This window comes from Sus scrofa, chromosome 18 (genome assembly GCF_054392235.1).
Source record: "Sus scrofa isolate SSC_HxYL_T2T_F1_AM1 chromosome 18, Sscrofa_HxYL_maternal_Yorkshire_Landrace_v2.0, whole genome shotgun sequence".
NCBI lineage: Eukaryota > Metazoa > Chordata > Mammalia > Artiodactyla > Suidae > Sus > Sus scrofa.
Genome location: NC_139400.1, coordinates 45,098,635 through 45,120,632, shown reverse-complemented (window position 1 = coordinate 45,120,632; position 21,998 = coordinate 45,098,635). Strand labels below are relative to the sequence as shown.

Here is a 21,998-nt window from a genome sequence, read left to right as displayed (position 1 = left end):
TTTTTTTTTTTTTTGTCTTTTTGCCATTTCTTGGGCCACTCCCACGGCATATGGAGATTCCCAGGCTAGGGGTCGAATAGGAGCTGTAGCCACTGGCCTACGCCAGAACCACAGCAACACGGGCCACATCTGCAACCTACACCACAGCTCACAGCAATGCCGGATCCTTAACCCACTGAGCAAGGCCAGGGATCGAACCTGCAACCTCAGGGTTACTAGTCGGATTCATTAACCACTGAGCCACGACGGGAACTCCTCACCTCACATTTTCTAGAGGAATTTCAGATAATATTTTAGCAATAGTTGTTTCTATGTTGTACGTGAACCTCTCTTGCCTAATCAATAATTATTCACTTTACAAAACAAATGTACACTTAAGTTATAATCTCCCTTGGGACACTGAATAGTTTGTTATTCAACGAACAAGCAGGAAACAGAAAAGTCCAAATTTCAATTGTTCTATTGCTAAGAGCAAACCAATAAGAAATCATGATAAAATGTATCCACACTGATAATTCAGGTCATTGAAAACTTATGCTGAAATAAATATTCAGTTGACATGCAGTTTTTAGGTATGTATATTGACCAAAGTGAGGTGATTCTATGGCAGGAATTTCAAGCATGATTAACTTTCATGAGTCCTCTGAAAACTTTATTGGGATTTGCTAATTGGCTATTGTTTAAATTATGACACTTCTCATCAACTAATAATCAGTGAACATTCTTACACATTCTGTTCCCTTCTAGGCTCCAGAGCATCTGGCTCTGAGATATGCCATCATAAAATGCCTTGAAAAAGTTTATGAGCCTTAGTTGTAAATTGTAAAACTTATTTTGTAAAAGGAAGAAGTAGGTTCCAATTTGAATAGCCTAATAAAAGAGGGAATGGTGGAAATTACCATTCTTTTTTTTTTATTGGTTGAATAAATGAATGGATTTGATTATATAAAAGACAGGATAAAAATGTTCACAGAAATAAAATATACAGTTCTGAACAACTTGTTCTTCATGTACTGCTGGTTTAAAACCAAAACAAACAAATTCTGAAATGTCTTTTTTTTGCAGTTCTTTCCTGCTCAGACAGAACAATTCAATCAAAAACTAAGAGATTCCATGTCTTCATTTTCTATTATTTTTTTTCCTTCTCTCTAAATACTGTGGAGTAGGGAAACAAAGGTTGTAATTTTAGATAGAGCAACAACTATAAGGCTGAGAACTCATTGGCAAATAATTTAAACATTAAACATTAGAGTATGAAGGCTAGGTTCTATAACAAATTTATAAGAACTGAAAAATGTCACTATCAAAAAAAATAGTAGGCCTTTTAATGGGTAGAAGAGAGAAAAACAGGAAACTAGCAAATAAAAGAGTCTAAACCTTATCCTTCGTTAAATGAGGAACTGAATTTCTAAGAAATCAACTCTGGCCTTGATGTTTGGGAAACAAATGAAATGTTCATTCATGTATTAATTTACTCATTCAAGAAAACCTTTGATGTTGAAGATAATATAAAATAAAACTATCTCAGATTTAAGGAGTTATAGTTCTTCCCATAGTCAAAAAGACACGTCCTTAGTAATAGGAGCCCTGAATACTTAAAATTACTAACAGGATGGCATGTGCTTTTAAGTTAAAAATACCTTTTCTAACCAAGGCAGTCATCTGTGAAAATCGCTAATTAGCTTTACATACTCATGAATTCAAAGAGAAACTGAGAGGGTTCCTCCAGTTAACATATTAAGCTGAAGTGATGTGAGAAACCTTCCCACATCAAATAGACTGGGATAAAATGTAAACGTAGACAAAAACATTAAATACAAAACTGGGCTTGAAATAGAAGAAGAGGAAGAAGAAGGAGGAGGAGGAAAAGGAGGAGAAGGAGAAGAATGAGAAGAGGAAGAAAATCCTCAGTGTCAGAACTGAAGAGAGAATTCAAAGTTGGAAGAGTTCAAAGGTGGTTCTTTTCATGGATTCTTTTTATGCATTTAATCAGTGAATGCCTTTCTGGAATGTGTGTGTGTGTGTGTGTGTGTTTAGGAGCTATTTTGTTGAAATAAGAGGGAAGGTCTCAGCTTCAGTCACTGTGCAAAAGGGAACATGGGACTGAACTTTCTTTTTAAGAGTCATAAGTGATCAGGTTTTACGTGGAAAAAAAGACAAGGAAAGCTTGACCTCCACTCAAGCCAGAAAGTCTGCAAGGAAGCTTGTCGACTGCAGAAATGAAGGATGGAAATATCTACTTTGAGAGATCAGAAGCTCCAGGAGCCCTGAGCAGGGTTGAGTCTGGATTCATGGTAATTGCAGAGTATAAGGTTACCCACTGGAACACATGATACTGGGGTCCCAAAGCAGAGGCAATCCTAAAACCATACTGTAGGGAGGTTACCTTACTTTAGGCATATAGGACTCCCATATGCTGAAGGTAAACTTACAGTTAAAATAACAGATCTTGTAGGAACACAAACCACCATTAGAAGAGTCATCAGATACAACACATGGGGGAATTAATACCTCTTGGACTGGAGACTGCAGGGCATACTCAGGAGACTTTGATGTAAATCAAAGAGACAAAACAGAAATGAAAAGGATAGACTAAATTATTTGGGGGGATAAGAAGATACAAAAAAAAAAAAACCCACAGGGAAGTTAAAGTCATGAAAAGTGTAGGACTTGACATAAAACCTTGGTGAAGAGGTTATATAAGACTAGATTCAGCAGAAAAAAGATTTAATGAATCAAAAATCAGATCCAAAAAGAAAAAAGAAAAAAAAAAGTCAGATCCAAGGAAATCACTCAGAATGTGGTGCAAAGAATTAAAGACAGAAAATATGACATAGAAGTAGGAATTGTTGACAATGGAAAGAAAAGATCCAGTATAATCATAATAATGCATTTTAGGAGGAAAGGATAGAGAAAGTGGGAAGTGGACTTTATGTGAAGCTAAAATAGGGAAAGAATGATAAAAAAAAAGTTAATTCCAGAATAGGGAAAGTAAAAACAAACTTGCTTATAGAAATATCATAGTGAAATTACAGTACACAAAAGGACAATTTAGATATTAAAACTTTCAATTGGAAGGGATATAAAATCTACAGAGAAACAGCAATCAGATTTTTCACAGAATTTTTTCTGTGTCTACTATTTTTTTTTTCAAGCTTAAGCAGCTTCAGTATTTTTTATCATTTATTTATATATATATATATTTCCTACTGTACAGCATGGTGATCCAATTACACTTATATGTATACATTCTTTTTTCTCATATTACATGTTCCATCATAAGTGACTAGACAGAGTTCCCAGTGCTACACAGCGGGATCCCATTGCTAATCCATTCCAAAGGCAACAATTCTGCATCTATTTACCCCAAGCTCCCAGTCCCTCCCACTCCCTCCCCTTGCCCCTTGGCAACCGTAAGTCTGTTCTCCAAGTCCATGATTTTCTTTTCTGTGGAAAGGTTCCTTTGTGCCGTTTATTAGATTACAGATATAAGTGATATCATATGGTATTTGTCTTTCTCTTTCAGATTTAATTCACTCAGGATGAGTCTCTAGTTCCATCCATGTTGCTGCAAATGGTGTTATTTTGTTCTTTTTTATGGCTGAGTAGTATTCCATTGTGTATATATACAACATCTTCCTAATCCAATCATCTATCAGTGGACATTTGGGTTGATTCCACGTCTTGGCTATTGTGAATAGTGCTGCAGTGAACATGCAGGTGCATGCGACTTTTTCAAAGAAAGTTTTGTCTGGATATATGCCCAAGAGTAGGATTGCTGGATCATATGGTAGTTTTATGTATAATTTTCTATGGTACCTCCATACTGTTCTCCATGGTGGTTGTACCAGCTTACATTCCCACCAGCAGTGCAGGAGGCTTCCCTTTTCTCCACACCCCATCCAGCATTTATTTGTGGACTTACTAATTCTGACTGGTATGAGGTGGTACCTCATGATAGATTTGATTTGCATTTCTCTAATAATCAGTGATGTTGAGCATTTTTTCATGTGCTTGTTGGTCATCTGTATATCTTCCTTGGAGAAATTGGGTTGTTGGATTTTTTGCTATTGAGTTGTATAAGTTGTTTGTATATTTTAGAGATTAGGCCCCTGTCAGTTGCATCATTTGAAACTATTTTCTCCCATTCTGTAAGTTGACTTTTTGTTTTCTTTTTGGTTTCCTTTGCTGTGCAAGAGCTTGTCAGTTTGATTAGGTCCCATTGGTTTATTTTTGCTTTTATTTCTGTTGCTTTGGGAGACTGACATGAGAAAACATTTGTAAGGTTGATGTCAGAGAATGTTCTGCCTATGTTCTCTTCCAGGAGTTTGATGGTGTCTTGACTTACATGTAAGTTTTTAAGCCAATTGGAGTTTATTTTGGTGCATGGTGTGAGGGTGTGTTCTAGTTTCACTGATGTGCATGTAGCTGACCAGGTCTCACAGCAATACTTGCTGAAAAGACTGTCTTTTTCCCAGAAGTTTGATGGTATCTTGACTTACAGGTAAGTCTTTAAGCCAATTTGAGTTTATTTTTGTGCATGGTGTGAGGGTGTGTTCTAGTGTCATTGATGTGCATGTAGCTGTCCAGGTCTCCCAGAAATACTTCCTGAAAAGACTTTTTTCCCATTTTGTGTTCTTGCTTCTTTTATCAAAGATTGACTGTAGGTGTCTGGGTTTATTTCTGGGTTCTCTATTCTGTTCCATTGGTCTGTATGTCTGTTTTGGTACCAGTACCACATTGTCTTGATGACTGTGGCTTTGTAATATTGCTTCAAGTCTGGAAGAGAGATGCTTCCTGCTTGGTTTTTGTTCCTCAGAATTTCTTTGGCAATTCTGGGTCTTTTGTGGTTCCATGTAAATTTTTGGATTTTTTGTTCTAGTTCTGTGAAAAATGTCATGGTCATTTGATAGGGATTGCATTGAATCTGTAGATTGCTTTGGGTAGTATGGCGATTTTTACAATATTAATTTTTCCAACCCAGGAGCCTGGAAACTCTTTCCAGTTCTTTACATCTTCTTTAATTTCCTTGATTAATGTTTTATAGTTCTCAGCATACAAGTCCTTTACCTCCTTGGTCAGGTGTATTTCCAAGTATTTGATTTTTTTTGGATGCAATTTTAAAACGTATTGTATTTCTGTATTCCTTTTCTAGTATTTCATTGTTTTTACACAGAAATCTGAATGTTAATCTTATATCCTGCTACCTTGCTGAATTTGTTGATCAGTTCAAGTAGTTTTTGGGTTGAGTCCTTAGTGTTTTCTGCATACAGTATCATGTCATCTGCATACAGTGATAGTTTTATCTCTTCTCTTCCTATTTGGATGTATTTTATTTCTTTTGTTTGTCTGATCACTGTGGCTAGGACTTCTATTACTATGTTGAATAACAGTGGTGAGAGTGGGCACCCTTGACTTGTTCCAGATTTTAGTGGGAAGGCTTTCACCTTTTCTCCATTAAGTATTTTATTTGCTGTGAGTTTGTCATAAATGGCTTTGATTGTATTAAGGCATGTTCCCTCTTTACTCCCTTTGGTAAGAGTTTTTATCATGAATGGATGTTGGACTTTGTCACATGCTTTTTTTGCATCTATTGAGATGATCATGTGGTTTTTGACTTTTCTTTTGTTAGTGTGGTGTATGATGATGATTGATTGATGTATGGTGAACCATCCTTGTGAACCTGGGATGAATCCCACCTGGTTGTGGTGTACTATCTTTTTGATGTGTTGTTGCATTCAGTTGGCTAAAATTTTGTTGAGAATTTTTGCGTCTATATTCATCAAGGATATTGGCTGATAGTTTTCTTTTTTTGGTGGTATCTTTCTGTGGTTTTGGAATTAGTGTAATGGTGGCATCATAGAATGTCTTTGGGAGTGCTCCTTCTTCTTCAACCTTTTGAAAAAGTTTAAGGAGAGTGGGTATAAGTTACTCTTTGTATGTTTGGTAGAATTCTCTTGTGAAGCCATGTGGTCCTGGACTTTTATTTGTAGGGAGTGTTTTTATGACATATTCAGTTTCATTTCTAGTGATCAGTCTGTTCAGTTGATCTATTTCTTCTTGATTCAGTTTTGGCAGGCTGTAGGTCTCTATAAAGATGTCCATTTCTTCTAGGTTTTCAAATTTGTTGGCATATAATTGTTGATAGTATTATCTTATTTTTTTTTTTTTTGTATTTCTGTAGTGTCAGCTGTGATGACTTCTTTTTCATTTCTTATTTTGTTTGAGTTTTTTCTCTCCTCTTCTTGGTGAGTCTAGCCAGAGGTTTGTCTATTTTGTTTACCTTTTCAAAGAACCAGCTCTTGGTTTGATTGATTTTGTCTATTGTTTTTTTAATCTCTATTTTTTTTTTTTTTTTGTCTTTTTGCCTTTTCTAGGGCCGCTCCCGCAGCATATGGAGGTTCCCAGGCTGGGGGTCAAATCGGAGCCATAGCCACTGGCCTATGCCAGAGCCACAGCAATGCCGGATCCGAGCCATGTCTGCAACCTACACCACAGCTCACTACAACACCAGATCCTTAACCCACTGACCAAGGCCAGGGACTGAACCTGCAACCTCATGGTTCCTAGTCGGATTCGTTAACCACTGTGCCGTGATAGGAACTCCTGAATCTCTATTTTATTGATTTCCTCTTTGATCTTTATGATTTCCGTCCTTCTGTTGACTTCAGGTTTTGTTTGTTCTTTTTCTAATTCATTTAGATGTAGGGTTAAGTTGTCGATTTGAGATTTTTCTTCTTTTTTGAGGAAGGGCTGTATTGCTATGAACTTCCCTCTGAGCACTGCTTTTGCAGCATCCCATAGATTTTGAGTGGTTATGTCTTCATTATCATTTGTCTTGAGGTATTTTTTAATTTTCTTCTTGATTTCCTCATTGACCCATTGGTTTTTTAGTAGCATGTTGTTTAGTCTTCATCTAGTAGGTTTTTTCTCACTTCTTTTTCTGTGGTTGATTTCTACTTTCATGCCATTGTGGTCAGAGGAGATACTTGAAATAATTTCTATACTCTTAAATTTGTTGAGGTTAGCTTTGTGCCCCAGGATGTGATCAATCCTTGAGACTGTTCCATGTGCACTTGAGAAGAAGGTATATTATTCTGATTTTTTTGGATGTAATGTCCTGAAATTGTCAATTAAGTCTAACTTTTGTATTGTTTCCTTTAGAATCTCTGTTGCTTTATTGATTTTCTGTCTAGAGGATCTGTCCATTGATGTCAGTGGGGTGTTAATGTCTCCTACTATGATTGTATTCCCATCCATTTCTCCTTTTATGTCTTAGTATTTGTTGGAGGTATCTGGGTGCTCTTATATTAGGGGCATGTGTATTTTTTTTTTTTGTCTTTTTTTGTCTGTTGTTGTTGTTGTTGTTGCTACTTCTTGGGCCGCTCCCGCGGCATATGGAGGTTCCCAGGCTAGGGGTTGAATCGGGAGCTGTAGCCACCGGCCTACGCCAGAGCCACAGCAACGCGGGATCCGAGCCGCGTCTGCAACCTACACCACAGCTCACGGCAACGCCGGATCGTTAACCCACTGAGCAAGGGCAGGGATCGAACCCGCAACCTCATGGTTCCTAGTCGGATTCGTTAACCACTGCGCCATGACGGGAACTCCGGGGGGCATGTGTATTGACGATTATAGTATCCTCTTCTTGAATGGATCCTTTAACCATTAAATAGTGTCCTTCTTTGTCTTTCTTTATGGCCTTTGTTTTGAAGTCTATTTTGTCTGATGTGAGTATTGCAACTCTTGCTTTCCTGTCTGGTCCATTGGCATGAAACAGCTCCCATCCCCTCACTTTTTTTTTCCCATCCCCTCACTTTCAGTCTGTATGTGTTCTTTGCTCTAAGGTGAGTCTCTTGTAAGCAGCAGATTGAAGGTTTTTGCTTTTTTATCTAATCTGCCACTCTGTGTCTTTTGGTTGGAGCATTCAGTCCATTGACATTTAAGGTGATTATTGATAGATATGTATTTATTGCCATTTTAAACCTTGTTTTCCAGTTGATTCTATGTTTCTCTTTTCTTCCTTTCTTTTTTTGGATGGATGATTTCCCTTTATTTTATGCTTGAATACTTTTATTTTCAGTTTTGTGAATGTAATGTTTGGTTTTGATTTGTGGTTTCCCTGTTTTTTAAGTATGTTAACCCCTTCCTATATCTGTTGCTTTAGCCTGATAATCGTATAGGCTCAAACACATCCTTTAAAAAAAAAAGAAAGAAAAAGAATTTAATTTTTTTTCTTCCCCTGCCCACATTGTATGAATTTGTCTCTTTTTTTTTTCTTTTTTTCTTTTATCATCTTCATGTTTAGATCTGTATGCTGGCTTATTTAAGTGACTGCTTTCCAATTGTGGTTTCCTCAATCCTAGATTTTCCTTTTTTTTTTTTTTTTTTTTTTTTTATTTAGAGAAGCCCTTTCAGTATTTCTTTTAGAATGGGTTTTGTATTGCTGTACTCTTTTAGCTTTTGTTTGTTGGAGAAATTCTTTATTTCCCCTTCTATTTTAAATGATATTCTTGCTGGATAGAGTATTCTAGGTTGCAAATTTTTTCCTTTCAGCACTTTAAATATATCTTGCCACTCCCTCCTGGCCTGCAGTGTTTCTGTAGAGAAATCAGCTGATAACCTTATTGGGGTTCCCTTATAATTAACGCTTTGCTTTTCTCTTGCTGCCTTTAGAATCCTCTCTTTATCTTTAACTTTTGCCATTTTTATTGTAATATGTTTTGGTGTGGGCCTGTTTGGGTTCAACTTGTTTGGGGCCCTATGTGCTTCCTGTGTCTTGATATCAGTGTCCTTTAGATTTGGAAAGTTTTTAGCCATAATTTCTTCAAATATATTTTCAATTCCCCTTTCTTTTTCTTTTCCTTCTGGAATTCCTATTATGGGTACATTGGCCTGCTCTATATTATCCCATAGGTCTCTTATATTGCTTTCACGTTTTTTCATTTGGTTTTCTGTTTGCTGTCCTGACTGGGTGATTTCCATTATTCTATCTTCCATGTCACTAATTCGTTCCTTTGCATTATTCATTCTAGTCTTTATTGCCTTTAGTTCAGTTTGTATCTCTGCAAATGAATCGTCTAGTTTTTCTTGGCTCCTCCTTATATTTTCTAGTTCCTTTTTGAGGGAATCTGCATTACTCCTCATATCCTCTCTTAATTCCTTCAGTATTTTCACTATCTCCCTTTTGAACTCAAAATCTGTCAGACTACAGAGGTCTGTTTCATTATTTACTGCTTTAGATGAGTTCTCCTGTTGTTTAAACTGGGTGTGGTTTCTGAGCTTCTTCATCTTGCTTGTGTGTGTGTGTGTGTGTGTGCGCACATGCGTGTGTGTTTCTCCTGTGAATTTGGGGAAGCCAAACTGTGGTCTCGTGAGTCTATTTCTATGCAAGAATACCCCTTTGTATTTTTTGTGTGGGTTACTATTTTTTTTTTTTTGGTGTGGGAGTTTGAATCTTTGCTGTCTCTTTCTTTGGTGTGAGCAGTCTGTTATCCCCAGTATGCCCAGTGTGTTTTCAGGGAGAAGGGGGCAGTGGGTAGGGCCAGCATTCAGTGCCTGATCATTGGGCTCTCAACAGAAGCAGAGACCTGCAGGAAGGTGGCAAAGGTCACTCCTATTTGCAGGGCCCTGGGCAGTGGTAATAAGCTCTAGAAGGATCTACAAGGTGACCAGAAAATTTGGCTATAGCTGCAGCAGGGCGCATGAGTTCCCAGGGGGATGAGATCAATAAAGGCTTGTGTTTGATTGCAGTGCCCTCCTTTGAGGTGATTGGACCCACAGGGGGCGCCTATTCAGGGACCCCTCATGGGAATGGGCCATGACTGTCTCTAGCTTCTGTGATAACTGTGGTGGTTTGCCTCTGCCACCTGTAGACCATGTATGAGGTGATCTGCCTTACTTAGCCCACACAGGAGGTGCTGCACAGGCTGTTCCTAGTTGTAGGATCCTGGGAAGTGACAGAGATCTGGCATATGGGTACTGACCTGAACATTCAGCAGTGGCAGCAGCAGGGTCGGTGTGTTTGCAAGGGTGCATGAGCACCAATAGTTGATTCAGTCACAGTGCCTTCCTCTGTGATGCCCTTGAGGTGAATGGGGCTGCAAGTGGTGCCTGTTCACCGACCCCTCTGCCACCTCTGGAGCCAGAGATAACTGCAGCAGTTTGCCCTTGTAAATCATGCAAGAAGCACCTGGTCCTGCTTAGCCCCCATTGGATGTGCTGAACAAGGCACTCTTATTTGCAGGTTCCTAGGAAGGGACAGTGATCAAGCATCTAGGCCCCTCCCAGCACGTTTGCCAGTGGCAGCTGCTGTGCGTGTGTGGACCCAGAGGAGCGAGAGAACATCAGGTGGTGTTCTGTTGTAGTGTCCTTCTCTGTGATGCCTTCTGAAGTGGTTGGGGCTGCAAGTGATTTTTGTTCAGATATCCCTAGGCCATGCCCACTTCTGGAGTCAGGGATAATTGCAGTGGTTTGCTCCCACCACCTGCAGGTCTGGTCCACCATGGGCTAGCATGCAGCTTCCCACTGCTGGAGACACCAGGTCTATTGTGAGCTAGCAAGTGACTTCTGGTCTCTAGGGGCTGTGCCTGATAGGCACAATCTAGGGTGGGTAGCATGGCTTCCTGCGGGGTGGGGCGAGGTGGCCCAGGGGGATGCAGAGCAGCGCAGGGGTCAGTGAGCGTTGTGGAGCTGGCTTCTCTGCTTCCCATGGGGTATGGTGCTGTGCTGGGGACGCTCTGCCTTCTGCAATCCAAGGGGAAGCACATGCAGGCTGGGGCACAAGGAGTTTTCCATGGTGGTGGCCTGTGCCTTCTCCTCTCCCCTCCCCAACTTTGTCCGGACCTTCTCCTCTGCTGTGGCTTTCCACTCCCCAGCCCTTAGTGTACCGCTACCCCGCCCTCGGCGCACCACTCCCTAGACTCTTAGGCTATCTCCACACCCCCAACCCCAGCCTGCTCCCAGGGACTGACCTCCAGAGTCTGTCTCAGTGCCCAGAGTCTGTCTCAGCGCCCAGAGTCCCCCCACCCCAGTTTCTCAGGCTGTGGTGTCTGCGCCAGTGGTTCAGATGATCTGTGCTTTTCAGTTCTCAGACCTGCTGCTGCACTTTCCTCGGCTTCTTGGAGATCCCTTCAACTTGGCTGATCTTTCCATTGGTTGGATGGCTTCCCAGGGTGTGGGTTCCTTTTCTCCTTCACAGCTCCCTCTTGGGAATGCTTGTCCCATCTGATTCCTTTTCTCTCTCTCTTTTTTTTTCTTTTGTTCTACCCAGTTATGTCAAGAATTTCTTGCCCTTTTTGGAGGTTTAATTTAAGTTCTTCTGCCAGCATTCAGTTGATGTCCTGTGTGAGCTGTTTTACATGTAGATGTGTTTTTTGGATATGTTTGTGGGAGAGGGTGAGTGTGTCCTCTTACTCTTCTGCCGTCTTGCCTCCTCCGCCCCGTGTCTGCTTTTATTAGAAGACAAGGGAATGATACTTCCAATAATCGGAAAACAAAACCTGTTAATCATTTTTGTATTCAGACAAGTAATTAGAAAGAGTAAGGAAAGAATACTTTTATAGATAGAAGAAGATTGTTTACAACTCAACTGTTTTCCAAGAAAAAAACTATTTAAAGATACATTTCAGGGGGTTCCCTTTGTGGCTCAGTGGTTAACCAACCTGACCAAGATCCATGAGGATGCGGATTCGATCCCTGGCCTTGCTCAGTGGGTTAAGGATCTGACATTGCCGTGAGCTGTGGTGTAGGTTGCAGACACGGCTTGGATCCCGAGTTGCTGTGGCTGTGGTGCAGGCTGGCAGCTGTAGCTCTGATTTGATCCCTAGCCTGGGAACTTCCGTATTCCATGGGTGCAGCCCTAAAATCCAAAAAAAAAAAAAAAAAAGGTAAAAAGATTCCTGCAAAAGAAAACTGAACTCAGAAAGATGAGTGGGATGCAATAAAAAACAATGCTGATTAATAAATTAGTAAGTATACTGTTAAGATGAAATATATGTTAGCATTCTAAAAAATGCTTATTTGAGAGTTCCTTTGTGGCACAGTGGGTTAAGTATCTGGCTTTGTCACTGCAGCAGATCCGGTTGCTGCTGTGTGGTACAGGTTCAATCCCTGACCTGGAAACTTCCACATGCTGCCAATGCAGGAAAAAATAAATAAATAAAAATAAAAAAAGATGATTTAGGGGAAGTTATAGAGGAATCAGAAAATCAAACTGAAATAGTTCAAGAAGTGACATTGGAGAGATTGAAGCAAAAGCATCTTAAATTCCTATAATTACTTTTGAGGGGATAAGTTAAAGGATAAATTTATTGAATCTCTATTTGCAATAGTTAAAAAATAAAATTAGGGAATTTCCATTGTGGTGCAGCAGAAACAAATCCAACTAGTACCTATAAGGATGCGGGTTTGTTCTTTGGCCTTGCTCAGTGGGTTGGAGATCCAGCATTGCTTTGAGCTGTGGTGTAGGTTGCAGATGCAGCTGGAATCTGAGTTTGCTGTGGCTGTGGCATAGGCTGAGAGCTGCAGCTCTCATTCACCTCCTAGCCTAGGAACTTCCATATGCTGTGGGTGCAGCCCTAAAAAAGCCAAAAAAAAAAAAAAGATTAATCCTTAAGAAATAGGTTAAAAATTGTATCTATAGGCATTCCCATTGTGGCTCAGTAGGTTAAGGATTTGATGTCTGCGAAGGTGCAGGTTTAATCCCTGGCCTCACTAGGTTAAGGATCTGGCATGGCCGAAAGCTGTGGCAGAGGTCACAGATGTGGCATGGATCCAGTGTTGCTTTGGTTGTAGCACAGGCTCCAGTTTTAGCTCCGATTTGACCCTTGGCCCAGCAACTTCCATATGCCCCAGGTGTGGCTGTTTAAAAAAAAAAAAGTACAGGAGTTCCCATCGTGGCGCAGTGGTTAACGAATCCGACTAGGAACCATGAGGTTGCGGGTTCGGTCCCTGCCCTTGCTCAGTGGGTTAACGATCCAGCGTTGCCGTGAGCTGTGGTGTAGGTTGCAGACGCGGCTCGGATCCCGCGTTGCTGTGGCTCTGGCGTAGGCCGGTGGCTACAGCTCCCGATTCAACCCCTAGCCTGGGAACCTCCATATGCCGCAGGAGCGGCCCAAGAAATAGCAGCAACAACAACAACAACAACAACAACAAAAAGACAAAAGACAAAAAAAATTAAAAAAAAAAAGTACATATGTAACTGATAATATGTAGCCATTAAAATGAATGAACAGATGAATATAATCTCAAAACCTAATGTTAAATGAAAGCAGACAGTTGTAAATAGATACTTAATTTATGGTAGCCTCTGTAAATTTAAAAGAGCACCAAACTATTCTATGTATTACATGTTCTATTTATTTTAAATGGATACATTGTACATTTTTATATGTACAGTAACAAAATAAATTAGCCTTGGAATACTTACTGATATTATTATGTTGTTGTCCTTGTGGTTTTGTCTGTGAGTAAAACAAATGTAGGCAGCTTATTTAGTTTGTATAACTTGCTTCCAGAAACAGTCCTCTGAAGCAATAGTAGCACAGTGGGAAAAGGCAAAATATTCTTGATAAAGTTGATGCCTTAGAGAGTTAAACTCCTGCAATTAAAGAGACCTTGATAAGATTTGATATTACACAGTGATATCTCAGTGTGTGCTAAGACTTCCAAATTTATACCTGCAGTTAAAAAGATACACAATGATATGCAATTTGGGAAACTAAAATATTTCAAGATACATGATTGCTTCTAAAAAATGGTATATTTTACTCTATTTTTCTCCTCAGGGGAAAATAGAGAAACCACCTAAAAGCAAATTTAATTTTGTTTTTGTTGAAATCCTATACAAACTGCATCTCTAGAATTTATTGATATCATAAACTCTGTTTTTATCAAATCAACTTTCAGCACTTAGAGTTTACATATGTGCTTGATGAGTTGAAGGATAATTTATCTATAGTATGTAGTACCAGGATATTAGATTTTTGTGTGTGTGTTTCTTAGAATATGTGTGTTTAACAAACATAAAATAAATGAGAATTAAAATGTAACTTCTATATGAGATGTGTACTTGTCCCACACCTACTGAAGGGAATATTGACACGTGTCTGATTATTTCAGAGGTTTTTTGAAGGATTCATGTTTGATAATGCTGTTTGGAAAAATAGTGTTTCCATTATCAATTTTCAGCAAAAATGACATTCAGTGGATTGCCATCAATATGGCTTTGTGTAGCCATACCTTTAGTTAGATACCTTAATTTAAAATTGATTAGAACTGGAATACGAAGATTCTGTAATAAAGGCAGTTTTAGTCAATTCCCATCCTCAAAAATCCATCAAAGGAAGTATGAAATTGATAAGTGAACAATAATAGAGGAAAATACAAGAAAGGAGAGGTTATACATTCAGTGAAAGCAAACAGATACAACTCTGGACCAAAATCTCTCTATTAAGCTGGCATTCAAATTATGAAAATTTGGGATCAAAATAAACAAATTCAAATCTGAGAGCCGACACAACCCTCTTCAAACCTCAAACTCAAAGCAGCCTGTCTCTCAAAGTTGGTGGCCCAGTTTGAAAGGTATATTTTGTTTTGTTTTTTTTTTTTGCCTTTTTTTGCCTTTTCTAGGGCCACTCCCTCGGCATATGGAGGTTCCCAGGCTAGGGGTCTAATCGGAGCTGTACCCACTGGTCTACACCAGGGCCGCAGCAATGGGGGATCTGAGCCACGTCTGCAACCTACACCACAGCTCACGGCAACGCCGGATCCTTAACCCATTGAGCGAGGCCAGGAATCGAACCCACAACCTCATGGTTCCTAGTCGGATTCGTTAACCACTGAGCCATGACGGGAACTCTGACACTCCATTTGTAATTTTCTAGAGTCTGGTTTCCTAATCTAGGGAAGTTGGAGAGATTAAGTCTAAGAGTCATGGAGGGAGGATGAAAAGCAGTGGTCACCAGAGTGTAACATCAATGACCTGGGATTGAAGGCCTTTATCCTATTGATTCTTGCCATGTGAAAACCACAAAGAGAGAGCTGTTTCAAGGCGGAAAGAATTAGGGAGAAAATTTTGGTAGCAAAAATTGAAACAAAGGTACCAAATGTTCTAGTTCTCCTTACTATTCCTCTCTTCCATATGCTTCTTGAAAGCGTTCATTCAAGGATCAATAAAAATAAACAAGGAACCAGCACTTGTCTAACACATTAATACAATAAATAAGTAAATGAAGAAGCAATCAAAGGAAAAGAAGGCAAAACATATTCGTGTGTAGAATGTACATCATAATGCTAGTATTCAAAAAATCAAGGCATAATTCAGTAAAATGGCTTCCCACATTATAAAGAAAATTATAGCCACCTGGAGAATGTAAAGAAAAATTTAAAAGGTTAAAAAGAAGATAAAAGGGAGTTCCCTGTGGCTCAGTGGGTTAAGGACCCTGGTGTTGTTTTTGCTGTGGCTTTGGTTGCAGCTGTGGTGCAGTTTCAGTCCTTGGCCCAGGAACTTCCACATGCTGCAGGCACAGGCAAAAAAAGAAAAAAAAAGAAAGAAAGAAAAAAAAAGAAAAGAGGTAAGAGGATACTAAAAAGAGATGAAAATCAAAGTGGGAAAAGACAGTTAAAAATTAATACAATGAAAATCACATTAGAAACAACAGTCACCAGGACAAAAAAATACATGTAATGGAATTCTTTGGGACATGGTGGACAGGCAAGAAAGTCAAATTATATTTAATATAGACTTGATTGTACTTACCTAAGAAAAGAACAGAATAAATAGAACAGAAAACATAATCCAAATCTCTAATATAAAGCCGTATTTATTTATTTATTTTTGTCTTTTTGCCATTTCTTGGGCCGCTCCTGCAGCATATGGAGATTCCCAGGCTAGGGGTTTAATTGGAGCTGTAGCCACTGGCCTACGCCAGAGCCACAGCAACTCGGGATCCGAGCCACGTCTGCAACCTACACCACAGCTCACTACAACACTGGATCCTTAACCCACTGAGCAAGGCCAGGGATTGAACCCGCAACCTCATGATTCCTAGTCGGATTTGCTAACCACTGAGCCATGACGGGAACTCCCAAAGCCATATTTCTTTAAATGAAGGGTTACGTTCTTAAAAAAGGAAAAACTTTGCTTGAAACGAAACAGAACAAAACAAAACAAAACTAATTGGCAGTACAGTACAGTTCTGCAAATGACAAATCAGAATAAGATACCTAGGAATGGAAAAGCAATATTACAGGGACTGATGATGAAATATAAAAGCTGACAGTAATAAGATTAGTTCACTTTCACTGATTTCAAAACCATGAGAAATGGAAGATGGAAGCGATTTAAATGTATAAATTTTCTAATTTTTAAAGTCATGGAGTCAATAGGTACTATAGTTAAAAACAACATATATATATTTCTGTGTCTTCTTTTTTTTTAAGGGCCTCACCTATGGCATATGGAGTTCCCTGGCTAGGGGTGGAATCTGAGCTGTAGCTGCTAGCCTGCACCACAGCCACAGCAACGCTGGTTCTGAGCCACATCTGCGACCTACACCACAGCTCATGGAAAAACCAGATCCTTAACTCATTGAGCGAGACCAGGTTTGAACCTGCATCCTTATGAATGCTAGTCAGATTTGTTTCTGCTGAGCCACGACGGGAACTCCCCAAAAAACAACGTATATTGACTCCAATTCTTTTTTTTTTTTTTTGTCTTTTTGCCTTTTCTGGGGCATATGGAGGTTCCCAGGCTAGGGGGGTCCAATCAGAGCTGTAGCCACGGGGCCTATGCCAGAGCCACAGCAAGGCGGGATCCGAGCCCAAGCCACGTGCTGGATCCTTAACCCACTGAGCAAAGTCAGGGGTCGAACTCACAACCTCATTGTTCCTAGTTGGATTCGTTAACCACTGAGCCATGATGGGAACTCCTTGATTCCAATTCTTAATGGTTTTCATAATCATGTTTCTCTAGAAAAAATTTTAAGACCTTATTATCTCCTATAGTTAAAAAAAATCTGATGATCAGCAATTAAATTTAATTATATATGTAATATATAGTATATATTATATATTTTTATACTCAATAAATTATATTTAACATTTTTCTTAAAATAGTATGTGACATAAATCATTTTTCTACATTTTAAACCTTTATCTTTAGTCTATGTATATGCATAGACTCAAGTGATATAAAGAATTATGTTATTAACAATGGCTTCTGCTTGGTGAATAATATTTTTGTTTTCCCTTCTCCTTTGATATCTTTGGTATATCTGATTTATAAAACAAACGAGTGCTTTTACAGAAAGTTCTAATTAATAAAAGTTCACATCTAAATAATACTCATTTTTCATGTAAGCACTAATGTCAGTAATACCAGTGTAGGGTGGAATATTCATTATAAATTTTCATGGAGTTACCTCTAATATAAAGGCACGTCATGGTAGCATGATAAATAGACTTATGATGCTATTTGTATGTAGTAGTGCGGTAGAGCTGTGTTGTAGCTGACTATCTTGATACATTTGTATGCCTGGTGATCTATGAAAATGTTCTAGAGAAGACCAACATTATTATTAATAAATATGTTTGAAAATCTAAGAAAGAAATTAAGAATTTAGAAATTTATCTAAAACACCTACTTATGATGATGGGCATACAATGGGGCAGAAGCCAGATGATTTTTTTGTTTGTTTGTTTGTAAGATTTTTGTTTTTTCAATTATAGTTGATTTACAATGTTCTGTCAATTTCTGCTGTACCGCAAAGTGACCCAGTCTCACACACACACACACACACACACACACACACACACATGCTTTTTCTCACATTATCTTTCATCATGTTCCATCACAAGTGACCAGATATAATTCCCTGTGCTATACAGTAGGATCTCCTTGCTTATCCACTCCAAACATAGTAGTTTGCATCTACTAACCTCAAACTCCCAGTCCATCCCACTCCCTCTCACTCCCCCTTGGCAGCCACAGGTCTGTTCCCCTGGTCCATGAGTCTGTTTCTTTTCTGTAGAAAGGTTCATTTGTGCTGTTTATTAGATTACAGATATAAATGACATCTTAGGGTATTTGTCTTTCTCCTTCTGTCTTACTTCCCTTAGTATGAGTCTCTCTAGTTCCATCCATGTTGCTGCAAATGGCATTATTTTGGTCCTTTCTTTGGCTGAGGAGTATTTCATTGTGTATATATACCACATCTTCCTAATCCATTCATTTGTTGATGGACAGATTTAGGTTGTTTCCATGTCTTGGCTATTGTGAATAGTGCTGCAATGAACATACGGGTACATGTAGCTTTTCGAATGCAAGTTTTGTCCCAATATATGCCTGGAATGGGATTGCTGGATCATTTGGTAGTCTATATTTGGTTTTCTGAGGTACCTCCATACTGTTTTCCAAAGTGGTTGTTCCAATTTACATTCCCACCAACAGTGAAGGAGGGTGCCCTTTTCTTCACACCCTCTCCAGCATTTGTTATTTGTTGACTTGTTAATGATGGCTATTCTGACAGGTATGAGGTAGTACCTCATAGTAGTTTTGATATTCATTTCTCTAATAATTAGTGATGTTGAGCACTTTTTCATGTACCTGTTGGCCATCTGTATATCTTCTTTGGAGAAATGACTATTCAGGTCTTCTGCCTATTTTTCAAGTGGGTTGTTGTTGTTTTTGTTTTTGTTTTTTTGCTGTTGAGTTATATAAGTTGTTTCTATATTTTAGCGATTAAGCCATTGTCAGCTGCATTATTTAAAACTATCTTCTCCCATTCTATAGTTTGTCTTTTTTTTTTTTTTTTTTTTTTAATGATTTCCTTTGCTGTCCAAAAGCTTGTAAGTTTGATTAGGTCCCATTGGTTTATTTTTGTTTTTATTTTTGTTGCCTTGGGAGACTGACCTAAGAAAACATTTGTACGCTTGATGTCAGTGAATGTTTTGCCTATGTTCTCTTCTAGAATTTTGATGGTGTCTTGTCCTATGTTTGTGTTTAAGCCATTTTGTACTTTTTTCCTTCATGTTCAAGATTTATGCTGTCCAATATGTCAAAAAAAAAATTAAAGGCACAGTCTTTGTCAAGAAAAATTAGGATACTTTAAATAATTTTCCAAGCATGTGCTGTTAAACCATCAAAATGCTTTAATGCCTTCAGCGATATCTTTTTTTTTTTCTTTGCTGAACACTTATTAATTTATTTTGGTAACAGATCTGGGTTTATTATAAAATGTGTTCTCTTTCTGGACCCCGGTACTCTTTTTAAAATTGTGATTAAGAACACTTCACATGTGCTCTACCCTCTTCAGTTCCTAAGTGAATGATACAATATTGTTAACTACAGATATGTTGGTATATGACAGATCTCTAATGGTATTTTATTACTAAGAGTTCATCACACTGAAATTCTTCAAAAAATCCTTTTTCTGAAATGCAATTGATACCTGATAGAGGAATAAGGTCCCAAATCAGGACTCTCTATAAACTGATTACAACCTTTCTTTCCAATTTTATCTTTCACTCATTACTCCTTCCTATGAAACCTCAGCTCCAAGCAGATCAGCTCATGGGATGAACAGAGACTTGCTGAATACCTACTTTCTGTCAGGTTCTAGGGTAGGGGCTTGGGGGAAATGAAGAGAAGAGTAAGATTCATTCATTGTCCTTGAGAATGTCACAGTCTAATGTGACAGGCAAACATGCAGCTAATTATAATGACAATGTGCTAAATGATAACATAAAAATATGAATAAGGGGCTGTGGCAAATGTGCTATCAATTAATTTTGCCTAGAGGTGGTGAGAAGAGGACAACCAGGAATTAATTTGAAAAACTCTATAAACTTAGTGTAATAGGGATAATACGTTTAGCTCTTCTCCTAAAATGATGATATTTTATTTACCATCACTACGTTTCACTGCCAAGTTAGCAAAATGAATGTCAGCTAGGAAAGAAGTGAAAGAATGTAAAAAGCCTCCTTCCACGCCCTTTCAAGGGAAATAGGAAGGCAAGGAGATCAGATACCAGTTCTAATCCATGCCCAGTCCAGAAATGATCTGCAAAGTCGGAGGGCTTAAAACACACACACACAAACTGCTATGGAATCTCCTGAGAACATCAGGATCATGTTCTACTTTGAAGCCTCTGGTGCTGGGAGAAGCCTAGTATTTGGCATGGGGCCACTTCCAACATTATGTACAAGCAGTAGAGAACGTTTGGCAGCTGGAGACAGCAAGACAGATAGCCCGTCAGGAGATGTTGAGGCTCCTCACTCTCTGTACATGATGCAGAGGGGTCCAAAAGTTCTTAATGCCCTGGTGACAGGGAATGGAGGGTCTAAGAATACCTATTAATGGATGGAGACCGAGAGCTAGAACATAGAGGACAGAGCTCCAGCTGCACCTCTGGCTGGGGTGTGCAGAAAAGATCTGATAACTTACAGAAGATAAAGTGTCTAAAGGAGCTTATTGCATGACTATTGGGACAGGTGAAAAAAAAAAAAGTAGTCTTTGTCAAGGTTCTTGAACCTTCTCCAATTAAAAATGAAACATTTGGAAAGACCTGGCGAATTTGTTTTAGGATTCTCCATCTGTTGGGAGAGCCTGGGTAAATACTAAAGGCAAAAGAGCTAGGGGAAAAGACTAAAACCATTATCTAAAAGGCATATGGCCATTTAAACCAAAAATTCAAACACTATGTTATGGAGTTTATATTGTATGTGGACATAATATATACGTAACTGTAATAGCACATGCTCAAAACCTGTACAAACAGTCCACAACAAAATAAGTCCTTAGGTAGGACAATTAGGTAATGGGAAAAAGGCAGTAAAATCTTTGACTAAGATAACCAAAGGAAGTACGTTTTGAGACGTTTTCATGAGAAAGGAGAAAAGCCCTAAAAGTGGGTGGAGTTTTCTACTCTGAGCACCTGGATATTTAGGGTTATAATTAATTTATATTGGAAATAAAAGAGGGCAGGTAGGGTTTGATAGAAAGAAAATGTATTCCATGTGAGGCATATAATGTTTAAAATACACATGAGGTATTTAATTAGAAACAGTCAAGATGCAATACAGCTGAGGAGTCATTAATTAAGGAATTAGTAGTTCATTAAGTTGATAGTTTTCAAACACACTCTGTATCAGATACTTGTTCAGCACTGCTCGTTAACTAGTGAGTATAATAAACAAGATTCACCTACAAATTTGTGAGCACAAATTACTGGAATTTAAGTTCTAATAGTGAAGATAGATATTAATCAAGTAATGGCAAAAAAAAAAACCACACCTAAATCACAAACTGTGATAAAGGCCATAAGGAAACAGTACACAAGGCATTTGAAGCAAACACCAGGAAGAAATTATCTAGTCCAGGGAGTTCCCGTCGTGGCGCAGTGGTTAACGAATCCGACTAGGAACCATGAGGTTGCGGGTTCGGTCCCTGCCCTTGCTCAGTGGGTTAACGATCCGGCATTGCCGTGAGCTGCGGTGTAGGTTGCAGACGCGGCTCGGATCCTGCGTTGCTGTGGCTCTGGCGTAGGCCGGGGCTACAGCTCCGATTCGACCCCTAGCCTGGGAACCTCCATATGCCGCAGGAGCGGCCCAAAGAAATAGCAAAAAAAAAAAAAAAAAAAAAAAAAGAAATTATCTAGTCCAAGAGGTCAGGAAAAGCTACATTGCCATATGGAAAATAATTAACCTGAAGCCTAAAGAATACGTGGGTCTAAAATAGGGGTGTGTAGGTATGTGTGTTAGTATGAAAAGTGACTATTCCAAGAGGCTGGAATAATTGCAAGGGGTCTGAGGCAGGAAGAAGACAGCATGTTTGGAAAACCAAAGCAGGCTGTTCAGGTTGAGTCCAGAGAAAGTAAAGAGATAGAAGTTTAGGTGATGAGATTCCCTGAAGATAATGGTGGAAGAGCTCCTCCTGATCTTTCCCTATCGGTAACTACTAAAATTCTGCAGAGACCCCACACAACAATTGGAAGACA

The 21,998-nt window shown here is 38.9% G+C and overlaps 1 protein-coding gene across 3 annotated transcripts in view; it reads left to right on the top strand.

Annotated features, from left to right (window-relative positions):
- The window catches only part of DNAJB9 (DnaJ heat shock protein family (Hsp40) member B9), a 748,064-nt gene that overhangs the window by 363,982 nt on the left and 362,084 nt on the right, over window positions 1–21,998 (top strand). The window lies entirely within an intron of this gene.